This window comes from Phyllobates terribilis, unplaced genomic scaffold, assembly GCF_046119375.1.
Source record: "Phyllobates terribilis strain yellow unplaced genomic scaffold, ASM4611937v1 Scaffold_1__5_contigs__length_1240528914, whole genome shotgun sequence".
Lineage (NCBI taxonomy): Eukaryota > Metazoa > Chordata > Amphibia > Anura > Dendrobatidae > Phyllobates > Phyllobates terribilis.
This window is the reverse complement of record NW_027362761.1, coordinates 334150931-334163699: the sequence shown is the minus strand read 5'-3', so window position 1 is coordinate 334163699 and position 12769 is coordinate 334150931.

Genomic DNA, 12769 nt, shown 5'->3' with positions numbered 1-12769 from the left:
GCTTCCTCCCTGCTCCTGCACTGCAGGGTTCCCCTTCCTCAGTGTTCCCTCCCCCCACTCCAGCCAGGGACAGGGACTGTCGTGCCCATCTCAGGGGCATATTGGTCGCCCTGCCCCACGGCAATGTGGTGTAATGCATGCAGGTGTCGGGTCCTGATCCACACTCCATCCTTATCTGAGAGTGAGATATCACACCTCTGGGTGAGGTGCAATACGTCTGTAGCAACCGAGCCCTCGGTGCTACAGTTCCATTTATCTTCAGCCTAGGTGACGTATTGTGATACAGGGCCGTGATTTTGGCTATAAAAGGGTCCCCTAGACCCCTACCCCAAGCTTTTTAAGAGAATCATATATGGCGTGCCAGGAGACTCTATGGAATGCTTTCTCAGCATCCAACGAGAGTATCTACTTACAAATTTTTAACTGCATCTAGCCCAGGAAATACTTTGTGCCTAGTAGCAGTGTCTGCTAGTCAGCGGATTATCCCGGCTGTTAAGCAAGCTACACCACCTGTAGTTTGGACACTTAATTTTTTCAAAGGAAATGCTTCGGGACCACGGGATACTTAGTGAAGAGCATCAGGAGGCACCCCAAGGCATAGGGGCTGGGACTGGCACTAGGATGCCTTGCGGTGGACAGCCGAGCTCGATCCTTATAAAAGCTTTTTAACTGCAGCAGCTTTAGTGGACGCTACTGGAGCTGGAATTACGCGGCTGCTGGCATGAGACTTGCCCTCCAATAGATCCTTGTAAATGGATTTAAAGTGTATTCATTCAAATTAGAGGGACAATTTAAATTAAAAAGCTTAGAGCTGCCTCCACCACAGGGGGGCTCTCTCGACCCACCAGCGGACAGGCACCAGTATTGGGAGAGGGGGGCTGGCCGTCAGGGTTCACCGCGGCTCTGGCACAAACCCGGCGACACGGAGGTGGCATGGGCAGGAGCGGACTGGCCGTCTCGGCTTCTCACTTTTTGGATTTTAGAAGGGCATGACATGCCTATATCTGTGTCTCCCCCTCCTTTTACTCCTCCACCTCTTTTCTTTTCGCATGACTATATGTACTTGTCACTTTTCCATGTGTTAGTTGTGTCTTCTGAGCAGTTTGTCAGCTTTTGGACACCTTTGAAGGTGTTTTCTATGTGTTTCTATGTGTTTTTGTTTGCCTGCCATTGGTTTTAACGGTGTTCGAAGGTGTTCGACGAACAGTTCGACGAACAGTTCGGCGAACACACGGGTGTTCGACGAACCGAACCGAACTCGAACACTACGGGGGTGGCTCAACACTACTTGTCATTTAGTGTAAAGGATTTATCAAAAAAAATATTTGTGTTTTCATGTACCGTCTCTTTAAAAAAGCCGGCCGGCAATTCAGCATCAGTACCCGACAATTTAGAATAGAAGGAATAGAGAATCACACATAGATTAGATAGATAGAAACATGTCAGTCACATATATATGAAATACAGTGATAGTGTTGGTTACTGTACTTGTCATTTAGTGTTAAAATAAAGGATTTATTTAAAAAAAAATTGGCGTGAGGTTCCCCGTAATTTTAGTCTCTAGCGGAGGTTAAGCAGACGGCTGGGGCAGATGTTTGAAACCTGGGAAGGGGGTAATACCCACGGAGCTTCCCAGGCTTCTAATATCAGCCCCCCAGCTGAATACCTAGCCTTTACTAGCTATTAAAATTGGGGACCCCCAAAAAAAAATGACGTGGGGTCCCCCCTATTTTAATAGCTAGCAAAGGCTAGGCAGACAGCTGGGGGCTGATATTAATAGCCCAGGAAGGGTGCCATGAATATTGGCCCCCTCCCAGGCTAGAATCAACTGCCGTCAGCTGCCCCAGAAATGGCGCATCCATAGGATGCGCCAATTCTGGCACTTAGCCTCGCTCTTCCCACTGCCCTGTAGCGGTGGCAGTGGGGTAATAGGGCTGGGGTTGATGTCAGCTTATAATGCCAGCTGACATCAAGCCCAGGTTAGTAATGGAGAGGCGTCTATAAGACACCCCCATTACTAACCCCATAGTGAAAGTTAAAAAAAACACAAACACCCAGAATAAAGTCCTTTAATTGAAATAAAGACACAATTCTTTATTGTTCTAAATTAAACCATACTTACAATCACGCCCATTCCAGCTGAAGCCAACGATCTCCTGCAATAAAAGAAAAATAATAAAGCAACATCATCCTTACCTTTCCATGGTTCCAACGACAGCTTCAGCTCTGCTACATCGAGATGACAGGTTGGACCGCAGCAGAAAGCTGCCATCCAGCCTGTCATCCCGCAGACACTGAGAAGCGCAGGCATGCTTGTGCTCCTCAGTGTCTCGCTGTGACGGCATCTAGATGAGCCGAGGTCATGTCCAATGAACTCAGCTCACCTCATGCACGTCACTGACAGCGTGGGAGAATTCTCACGCTGAAGCGCTGAGTGCAGGAGAATTTTCCCACGCTGTCAGTGACGTGCATGAGGTGAGCCGAGTTCATTGGACATGACCTCGGCTCATCTGGATGCCGTCACAGCCAGACACTGAGGAGCGCAAGCATGCCTGCGCTTCTCAGTGTCTGCGGGATGACAGGCTGGATGGCAGCTTTCTGCTGCGGTCCAACCTGTCATCTCGATGTAGCAGAGCTGAAACTGTCCTGGGAACCATGGGAAGGTAAGGATGATGTTGCTTTATTATTTTTTTTTTATTGCAGGAGATCGTTGGCTTCAACTGGAATGGGCGTGATGGTGAGTATGGTTTAATTTAGAACAATAAAGAATTGTGTCTTTATTTCAATTAAAGGACTTTTTTCTGGGTGTTGTGTTTTTTTAAATACTTTACTAGAAATTCATGGTGGTCATGTCTAATATTGGCGTGACCCCATGAATTTCGGGCTTAGGGCCAGCTGATAATGCTAAGCTGGACCAAACCCCTTTATTACCCAGTGAGCCACCGCACCAGGGCCCTGGATGAGTTGGGTACAGCGCCAGAAGATGGCGCTTCTATGAACGCGCCATTTTTTGGGGTGGCTGTGGACTGCAATTTGCAGCGGGGGGGCCCAGAAAGCTTGGTCCTCCCTGCGCTGCAGATTCCAGCCCCCAGCTGCCTAGTTGTACCTGGCTGGACACAAAAATAGGGCGAAGCCCCACATATTTTTTTTTTAAATTATTTCATGAAATTCATGAAATAATTAAGAAAAAAAGGGCTTCTCTATATTGTTGTGTCCGGCCTGGTACAAATAGGCAGCTGGTGGTTGGGGGCTGCCCGTTCCTGCCTGCTGTACCTGGCTAGACACAAATATAGTGCGAAGCTCCACGTCAATTTTTTTTTAACTTTCATGAAATAATTTAAAAAAAAAAGGGGCTTCCCTATATTGTTGTGTCCGGCCAGGTACAAATAGGCAGCTGGTGGTTGGGGGCAGCCCGTTCCTGCCTGCTGTACCTGGCTGGACACAAATATAGTGCGAAGCCCCACGTCAATTTTTTTAAATTATTTCAGAAATAATTTTAAAAAATTGACGTGGGGCTTCGCACTATATTTGTGTCCAGCCAGGTACAGCAGGCAGGAACGGGCTGCCCCCAAACACCAGCTGCCTATTTGTATCTGGCCGGACACAACAATATAGGGAAGACCTTTTTTTCTTAAATATTTCATGAATTTCATGAAATAATTTAAAAAAAAATACGTGGGGCTTCGCCCTATTTTTGTGTCCAGCCAGGTACAACTAGGCAGCTGGGGGCTGGAATCTGCAGCGCAGGGAGGCCCAAGCTTTCTGGGCCCCCCCCCCACTGCAAATTGCAGTCTGCAGCCACCCCGGAAAATGGCGCGTTCATAGAAGCGCCATCCTCTGGCGCTGTACCCAGCTCATCCAGGGCCCTGGTTCGGTGGCTCACTGGGTAATAAAGGGGTTAGGGCCAGCTTGGTATTATCAGCTGGCCCTAAGCCTGAAATTCATGGGGTCACGCCAATATTAGACATGACCACCATGAATTTCTAGTAAAGTATTTAAAAAAAAACACAACACCCAGAATAAAGTCCTTTAATTTAAATAAACACACAATTTTTTATTGTTCTAAATTAAACCATACTTACCATCACGCCCATTCCAGCTGAAGCCAACGATCTCCTGCAATAAAAGTAAAATAATAAAGCAACATCATCCTTACCTTTCCATGGTTCCCAGGACAGCTTCAGCTCTGCTACATCGAGATGACAGGCTGGACCGCAGCAGAAAGCTGCCATCCAGCCTGTCATCCCGCAGACACTGAGAAGCGCAGGCATGCTTCCGCTCCTCAGTGTCTCGCTGTGACGGCATCCAGATGAGCCTCATGCACGTCACTGACAGCGTGGGAAAATTCTCCTGCACTCAGCGCTTCAGCGTGAGAATTCTCCCACGCTGTCAGTGACGTGCATGAGGTGAGCTGAGATCATCGGACATGAACTCACCTCATGCACGTCACTGACAGCGTGAGAAAATTCTCACGCTGAAGCGCTGAGTGCAGGAGAATTTTCCCAGCTGTCAGTGACGTGCATGAAGTGAGCCGAGTTCATTGGACATGAACTCGGCTCATCTGGATGCCGTCACAGCCTGACACTGAGGAGCGCAAGCATGCCTGCGCTTCTCAGTGTCCGCGGGATGACAGGCTGGATGGCAGCTTTCTGCTGCGGTCCAGCCTGTCATCTCGATGTAGCAGAGCTGAAGCAGTCGTTGGAACCATGGAAAGGTAAGGATAATGTTGCTTTATTATTTTTCTTTTATTGCAGGAGATCGTTGGCTTCAGCTGGAATGGGCGTGATTGTAAGTATGGTTTAATTTAGAACAATAAAGAATTGTGTCTTTATTTCAATTAAAGGACTTTATTCTGGGTGTTTGTGTTTTTTTAAACTTTGACTATGGGGTTAGTAATGGGGGTGTCTTATAGACGCCTCTCCATTACTAACCTGGGCTTGATGTCAGCTGGCATTATAAGCTGACATCAACCCCAGCCCTATTACCCCACTGCCACCGCTACAGGGCAGTGGGAAGAGCGAGGCTAAGTGCCAGAATTGGCACATCCTATGGATGCGCCATTTCTGGGGCGGCTGACGGCAGGTGTTTCTAGCCTGGGAGGGGGCCAATATTCATGGCACCCTTCCTGGGCTATTAATATCAGCCCCCAGCTGTCTGCCTAGCCTTTGCTAGCTATTAAAATAGGGGGGACCCCACGTCATTTTTTGGGGGGTCCCCCATTTTAATAGCTAGTAAAGGCTAGGTATTCAGCTGGGGGCTGATATTAGTAGTCTGGGTAGCTCCGTGGGTATTACCCCCTTCCCAGGCTTCAAACATCTGCCCCAGCCGTCTGTTTAACCTCCGCTAGAGACTAAAATTAAGGGGAACCCCACGCCAATTTTTTTTTAATAAATCCTTTATTTTAACACTAAATGACAAGTACAGTAATCAACACTGTCACTGTACTTCATATATATGTGACTGACATGTTTCTATCTATCTAATCTATGTGTGAAGCTCTATTCTTTCTGTTATAAATTGTCGGGTACCGCTGCTGAATTGCCGGCCGGCTTTTTTAAAGAGACGGTACATGAAAACACTAATATTTTTTTTAATAAATCCTTTACACTAAATGACAAGTACAGTAAGCAACACTGTCACTGTACTTCATATATATGTGACTGACATGTTTCTATCTATCTAATCTATGTGTGATGCTCTATTCCTTCTTGTCTAAATTGTCGGGTACCGGTGTATGCCGCTGCTGAATTGCCGGCCGGCTTTTTTAAAAAGAGCGTCTTCTGAGCAGTTTGTCAGCTTTTGGACACCTTTGAAGGTGTTTTCTATGTGTTTCTATGTGTTTTTGTTTGCCTGCCATTGGTTTTAACGGTGTTCGATGGTGTTCAAAGGTGTTCGACGAACAGTTCGACGAACAGTACCTCGAACATCCCGGTGTTCGACGAACCGAACCGAACCCGAACACTACGGGGGTGTCTCAACACTAATATTTAGTTCTTTAGGTCACAGTATGGCCTGTGACCGGGTGTCTTTATCACCAACAAAAGAAGAGGGTCACAGTATGATCCGTGACTGGGTGTCCATTTCACCAACACAACGGGAGCCTTAACCAGGTGGGGGTCTGTCCTTGCCCCGAGTCCTTGACAGTCTTTATTCTTTCCTTTGGTTAGGCTCCGAACATATTTACAAGGAAGTTCCGGTTACTCACAGTCCATAACCTTTTAGTCCATTTGTCACTATGAAAAACTGGAAAACAGTATTAATAACCAGGGTACAAACATAACACATTAAATATATACATTATACATTTAGATCTTCCAGCGAGCTGGCATTTGACCCCTAGTGCTCCTGGTTGACCTCCTTAACCCACTGTCTGGTGGTGGTCTAACCTAGCTTTCCCCACTATCATTGAGGGTACAGCTACTAGCTGGGTGTACAGGCAGGGCAGGCAGCTGTCTGCGGGTCCTTTGGCTTACCGCAGGCATGGCAGGCTCACTATCAGCAGAGGATTGACTCTCCTGGGCTGCTGGCGTGGGTTCTTCCGCCTCTGGGGCCGCTTGCTCTTCTTGTTTTTCCTGTCCTCCTGTAGGCTCCTGCTGGGTAGGCTGAAGGTAGTGTAGGACGGGTACCACTATTGCGCCATTTATCTGAGTCCAGGTCCGGGGGAACTCTCCGAGAACTGTGCTGATCATCTCTTCCTTGTCCTGTGCGGGTTCAAGGTCATCTTGATCTTCATTTGGACTCTGTAGTTGCTCGGGGCACCGTTTTAGGTGGTCTCTGGAGACGGTGCTAGTGTTTTCTCCTCCATACTTGGTAATCACATATACCTTCGGGTTGTCATGGTCAGACTGCAGTACTGTGTACGGGTCTCTCTCCCACTGGTCATCCAGCTTGTGTAACCTTCTCTTCCGCTTCAGGACCTGCTCACCAGGTTCCAGGGGACCAGCAGGGGCGTGTTGGTTGAAAAGCCTCTCTTGCTTTTCTCTCGCTTGAGCCAGACTCCTCTCCACACTCTCCTGTACCTTCTTGTACTGTAGCCGCCATTCCGTATCCCAGTCTGCGTCTGGGGAGCTGTCCTCAGGTGTCAGGACTCCCATCTCCAGGTCTATCGGCAGTTTACCTGGTCTTGCTCGCATCAGGTAAACCGGGGTGCAATTTGTAACATTCACAGGGATATGGTTGTACAAGTCAATCAGGTCTGGCAGCTTCTCCGGCCACAGGCTGCGTTCTTCCAGGGGTAACGTCTTGAGGAGATCGATGACGATATTGTTCATTTTCTCACACAGCCCGTTGGTTTGCGGGTGGTAAGGCGTTGTCCAAATCTTCCTACAGCCGTAGAGGTTGCAGAACTCCTGCAATACTTCAGCCTCAAACGCTGGACCTTGATCTGTCAAGACCTGTTCCGGATACCCATGTGGACGGCAGAAGTGTTGCTGGAAGGCTCTGGCCGCTGTCTGGGCTGTCAGGTCTTTAACAGGAACCACCACAAGGAACCGGGAGTAATGGTCCACAATTGTCAGGGCATAGACGTAGCCCGACCGGCTCGGAGCCAATTTCACATGGTCCAGAGCTACCAGCTCAAGAGGCTGCCTGGTGACGATGGGCCTCAAGGATGTCTGCTGGCTGGTACGGTCCTTCCTTCTGAGGTGACATGGGCCGCAATCCCTTCTCCACTTCTCGATGGTCCTTCTCATGCCGACCCAATAGAACCGCTCTCTCAGTAGGAACTCCAGTTTCCTCCACCCGAAGTGTCCCGCTCTGTCATGGTAGGTCTCCAGGACCATTGCTGCATCTCGCCTTGGGACCACTATCTGCCAGGTCAGTTTGTGCGTCCAGTGGTTGACAAGCCTTCGGCACAGCTTACCCTCGTAGAGGAATAGCCTGCTTTTCTCCTTCCATATCTGCTTGGCTTCCTCTAGAGCGTCTGGGCCAGGCTAGCGTCTTTCTGGGTTAACATGTCTTTCACCAGGCGTATTGCAGGGTCGCTATCTTGCGTTTCAGCCCAGCCGTGGTGGGGTAAGGTATTGAACATGACGGTGGTTAAGTCCTTGTCTCTTACCCGGTGAGAAAGCTGAGTGACCCCATACCGGTGGAAAGCAGGGAGTTCTGCTTCCTCCAGCTCTTCCGAGTCATCTTCTCCTTCAGGTAGGTGGGGCATTCTTGATAGGGCTTCTGCATTGTTGTTGGTTCTGCCTGCCCAGTATTTGATTGTGAAGTCATAATTGGATAGCCGGACCATCCACCGCTGTTCTAGGGCACCTAGTTTTGCATTGTCCAGATGTGTCAACGGGTTGTTGTCCGTGTACACGGTGAACTTTGCGGAGGCCAGGTAATGCTTAAACCATTCTGTGACGGCCCACACCACTGCCAAGAATTCTAGCTTGAAGGAGCTGTAGTTCTCCGGGTTTCCTTCAGTGGGCCTCAGCTTTCGGCTGGCATACGCGATCACCCTTTCTCTGCCCTGCTGGTTCTGTGACAGTACGGCTCCCAGCCCCACATACTGGCATCTGTGTGGAGGATAAAAGGCTGGCCATCATCGGGGTAGGCTAGTATCTCGTCCCCGTGAGGGCCATCTTCAACTGGCGGAAAGACTCCTCTTCCGGCTGGTCCCAGTTGAAGGGTGGCTTGTGACTTCTGGATTTAGATTGCCCTATCAGGAGGTCCTGCATAGGGGCTGCCATCTTAGTGAACCCGGGGATGAACCTTCGGTAGTAGCCTACCAACCCGAGGAATTGCCTCACTTCCTTGATGTTAGAGGGGCTTGGCCAGCTCTTGATGGCTGTAACTTTGTCGGGGCGGGGGCTACTCCCTCAGCACTCACCATGTGTCCTAGGTAATGGACCTTCGGTTTTAACAGGTGGCACTTTGAAGGCTTCACTTTCAGGCCATAGCCTGCCAGGTGCTTCAGATGGTCCTCGTAAGTCTTCGAATAGACAATCACGTCGTCCAGGTAAAGGAGGACCGTCTCGAAGTTTCGGTGGCCTAGACAGCATTCCATCAGCATCTGGAAGGTCCCTGGTGCGTTGCAGAGCCCGAAGGGCATGCAGTTGAACTCGCTCAGTCCCATCGTGGTGGTGAAGGCGGTCTTCTCCTTGTCAGCCTCTGCCACAGGAACCTGCCAGTACCCGCTAGTAAGGTCCAAAGTAGAGAAGAAATTAGCTGATTTTAGAGCTACTAAAGACTCCTCTATCCTAGGTAATGGGTACACATCTTTATGGGTGATACGATTGATTTGCCTATAGTCCACGCACATTCTCATGGTACCGTCTTTCTTTTTACCAAAACTAAGGGAGCTGCCCAGGGGCTACAGCTATCTCTAATGACCCCAGCTTCTTTCATTTCTCTCAGCATACCCTTAGCTTTCAGATAATGTGCAGGGGGTACAGGCCTGTATCTCTCTTTTATTGGTGGGTGGCTCCCCGTGGGGATATGGTGTTCTATCCCTTTTACTCTGCCGAAGTCCAGCGGGTGCTTACTAAACATTCTCTCGCACTCCTGAATAGAGATGAGCGTTGTTAGGCTCGAACTGTTCGCCAATCTCAAATTCGAGCTGTTTTGGGCGGTGTTCGAGCCGTTCGGCGAACACGAACGATTTGAAAAAAATTCGGCTGTTCGAGGTTATGTTCGATAACTATTCGTGCACCAAAATCATAACTGGATTTTTTCTCAGTAATGATGAAAATTAATGTTAATACGCAGTTTGAGTGTACAGCGGGGCGGGGGGAGGGGCAGGGGATGGATCTCTGCAGGAATAATGAAGAACTCCATTTTTTTTCTCTTTCCCGCATTTACAGTGGGGAGGTGCAATCTGTCAGCCTATCAGCAGAGCACACACGGAGCGAAGCGCCTTTTTTCACACAAGTAAGCGCATATGTCATTGGCAGTGTATGTCACATGTCCTTGCCCTATAAGACCCAGCCATTTTCCCCGTCGCCACCATTTTCTCACTGCTGCAGCTGCATGTTAGACGGCACCGCTGTTGCTGTGTGCGCTATACCTTGTTAATTTCAAGCCAATTTTTGCACAAATCTACAGATAGCTTGGGAGTAGGGAATAGTTGTGATTGCAGTCCTTTTAAGCACTAGGTTACAGCATTTCCTACAACTTTTATCAGGCAGGTCTGTGCTCTTAAATAGATAGGTTGTGGGAGAAAAGACTAATTGTAATTGCAGTCCTTTTCAGGACTAAGTTACATCAGTTCCTATCAGTTTTTGCCAGGCAGGTCTGTGCCAGTGCTGTGCAAGTTTTTATCACAGCATTTGGCTAAATCTAGCAAAGCTAATCCTTTTTGACCTATTGCAGAGTGTGTTAGTCAGTGGATTAGCCTATCTGTGTTGCAAGCTACACCACCTGTGTATAGAATACCAATTTTTTTTACTGCACCTAGTGAAGTAAAACCTTTTGGGCATAGCATCATTCTATTAGTCCATCTATACTGACCTCCATCAGGTTGCAAATTGAATATAATTTTTTTCTGCATCTAGCTCTGAAAAAACATTTGGGCTTCTAGCAGTGTGTGGGACTTGTTCTATTAGTCCATCTATACTGACCTCCACCAGGTTGCAAATTGAATATCATTTTTTTCTGCATCTAGCTCTGAAAAAATATTTGGGCTTCTAGCAGTGTGTGGGACTTGTTCTATTAGACCATCTATACTGACCTCCATCAGGTTGCAAATTGAATACAATTTTTTTCTGCATCTAGCTCTGAAAAAATATTTGGGCTTCTAGCAGTGTGTGGGACTTGATCTATTAGTCCATCTATACTGACCTCCATCAGGTTGCAAATTAAAAATAATTTTTTCTGCATCTAGCTCTGAAAAAATATTTAGGCTTCTAGCATTGTGTGGGACTTGTTCTGTTAGTCCATCTATACTGACCTCCATCAGGTTGCAAACTGAATATAATTTTTCTCTGCATCTAGCTCTGAAAAAATATTTGGGCTTCTAGCAGTGTGTGGGACTTGGTCTATTAGTCCATCTATACTAACCTCCATCAGGTTGCAAATTGAATATAATTTTTTTCTGCATCCAGCTCTGAAAAAATATTTGGGCTTCTAGCAGTGTGTGGGAATTGTTCTATTAGTCCATCTATACTGACCTCCATCAGGTTGCAAATGGAATATAATTTTTTTCTGCATCTAGCTCTGAAAAAATATTTGGGCTTCAAGCAGTGTGTGGGACTTGGTCTATTAGTCCATCTATACTGACCTCCATCAGGTTGCAAATTCAATATAATTTTTTCTACATCTAGCTCTGAAAAAAATTTGGGCTTCTAGCAGTGTGTGGGACTTGTTCTATTAGTCCATCTATACTGACCTCCATCAGGTTGCAAATTCAATATAATTTTTTTCTGCATCTAGCTCTGAAAAAATATTTGGGCTTCTAGCAGTGTGTGTGACTTGGTCTATTAGTCCATCTATACTTACCTCCATCAAGGTTGCAAATTCAATATAATTTTTTTCTACATCTAGCTCTGAAAAAATATTTGGGCTTCTAGCAGTGTGTGGGAATTGTTCTATTAGTCCATCTATACTGACCTCCATCAGGTTGCAAATTCAATATAATTTTTTTCTACATCTAGCTCTGAAAAAAATTTGGGCTTCTAGCAGTGTGTGGAACTTGTTGTATTAGTCCATCTATACTGACCTCCATCAGGTTGCAAATTCAATATAATTTTTTTCTACATCTAGCTCTGAAAAAATATTTGGGCTTCTAGCAGTGTGTGGGACTTGGTCTATTAGTCCATATATACTGACCTCCATCAGGTTGCAAATTCAATATAATTTTTTTCTGCATCTACCTCTGAAAAAATATTTGGGCTTCTAGCAGTGTGTGGAACTTGTTCTATTAGTCCATCTGTACTGACCTCCACCAGGTTGCAAATTGAATATAATTTTTTTCTGCATCTACCTCTGAAAAAAATATTTAGGCTTCTAGCAGTGTGTGGGACTTGGTCTATTAGTCCATCTATACTGACCTCCATCAGGTTGCAAATGGAATATAATTTTTTTCTGCATCTAGCTCTGAAAAAATATTTGGGCTTCAAGCAGTGTGTGGGACTTGGTCTATTAGTCCATCTATACTGACCTCCATCAGGTTGCAAATTAAAAATAATTTTCATCTGCATCTAGCTCTGAAAAAATATTTGGGCTTCTAGCAGTGTGTGGGACTTGGTCTATTTGTCCATCTATACTGACCTCCATCAGGTTGCAAATTCAAAATAATTTTTTTCTACATCTAGCTCTGAAAAAAAAATGGGCATCTAGCAGTGTGTGGGACTTGTTCTATTAGTCCATCTATACTGACCTCCATCAGGTTGCAAATTCAATATAATTTTTTTCTGCATCTAGCTCTGAAAAAATATTTGGGCTTCTAGCAGTGTGTGGGTCTTGGTCTATTAGTCCATCTATACTGACCTCCATCAGGTTGCAAATTGAATATAATTTTTTTCTGCATCTAGCTCTGAAAAAATATTTGGGCTTCTAGCAGTGTGAGGGACTTGGTCTATTAGTCCATCTATACTAACCTCCACCAGGTTGCAAATTCAATATAATTTTTTTCTGCATCTAGCTCTGAAAAAATATTTGGGCTTCTAGCAGTGTGTGGGACTTGTTCTATTAGTCCATCTATACTGACCTCCATCAGGTTGCAAATTGAATATAATTTTTTTCTGCATCTAGCTCTGAAAAAATATTTGGGCTTCAAGCAGTGTGTGGGACTTGTTCTATTAGTCCATCTATACTGACCTCCATCAGGTTGCAAATTGAATAT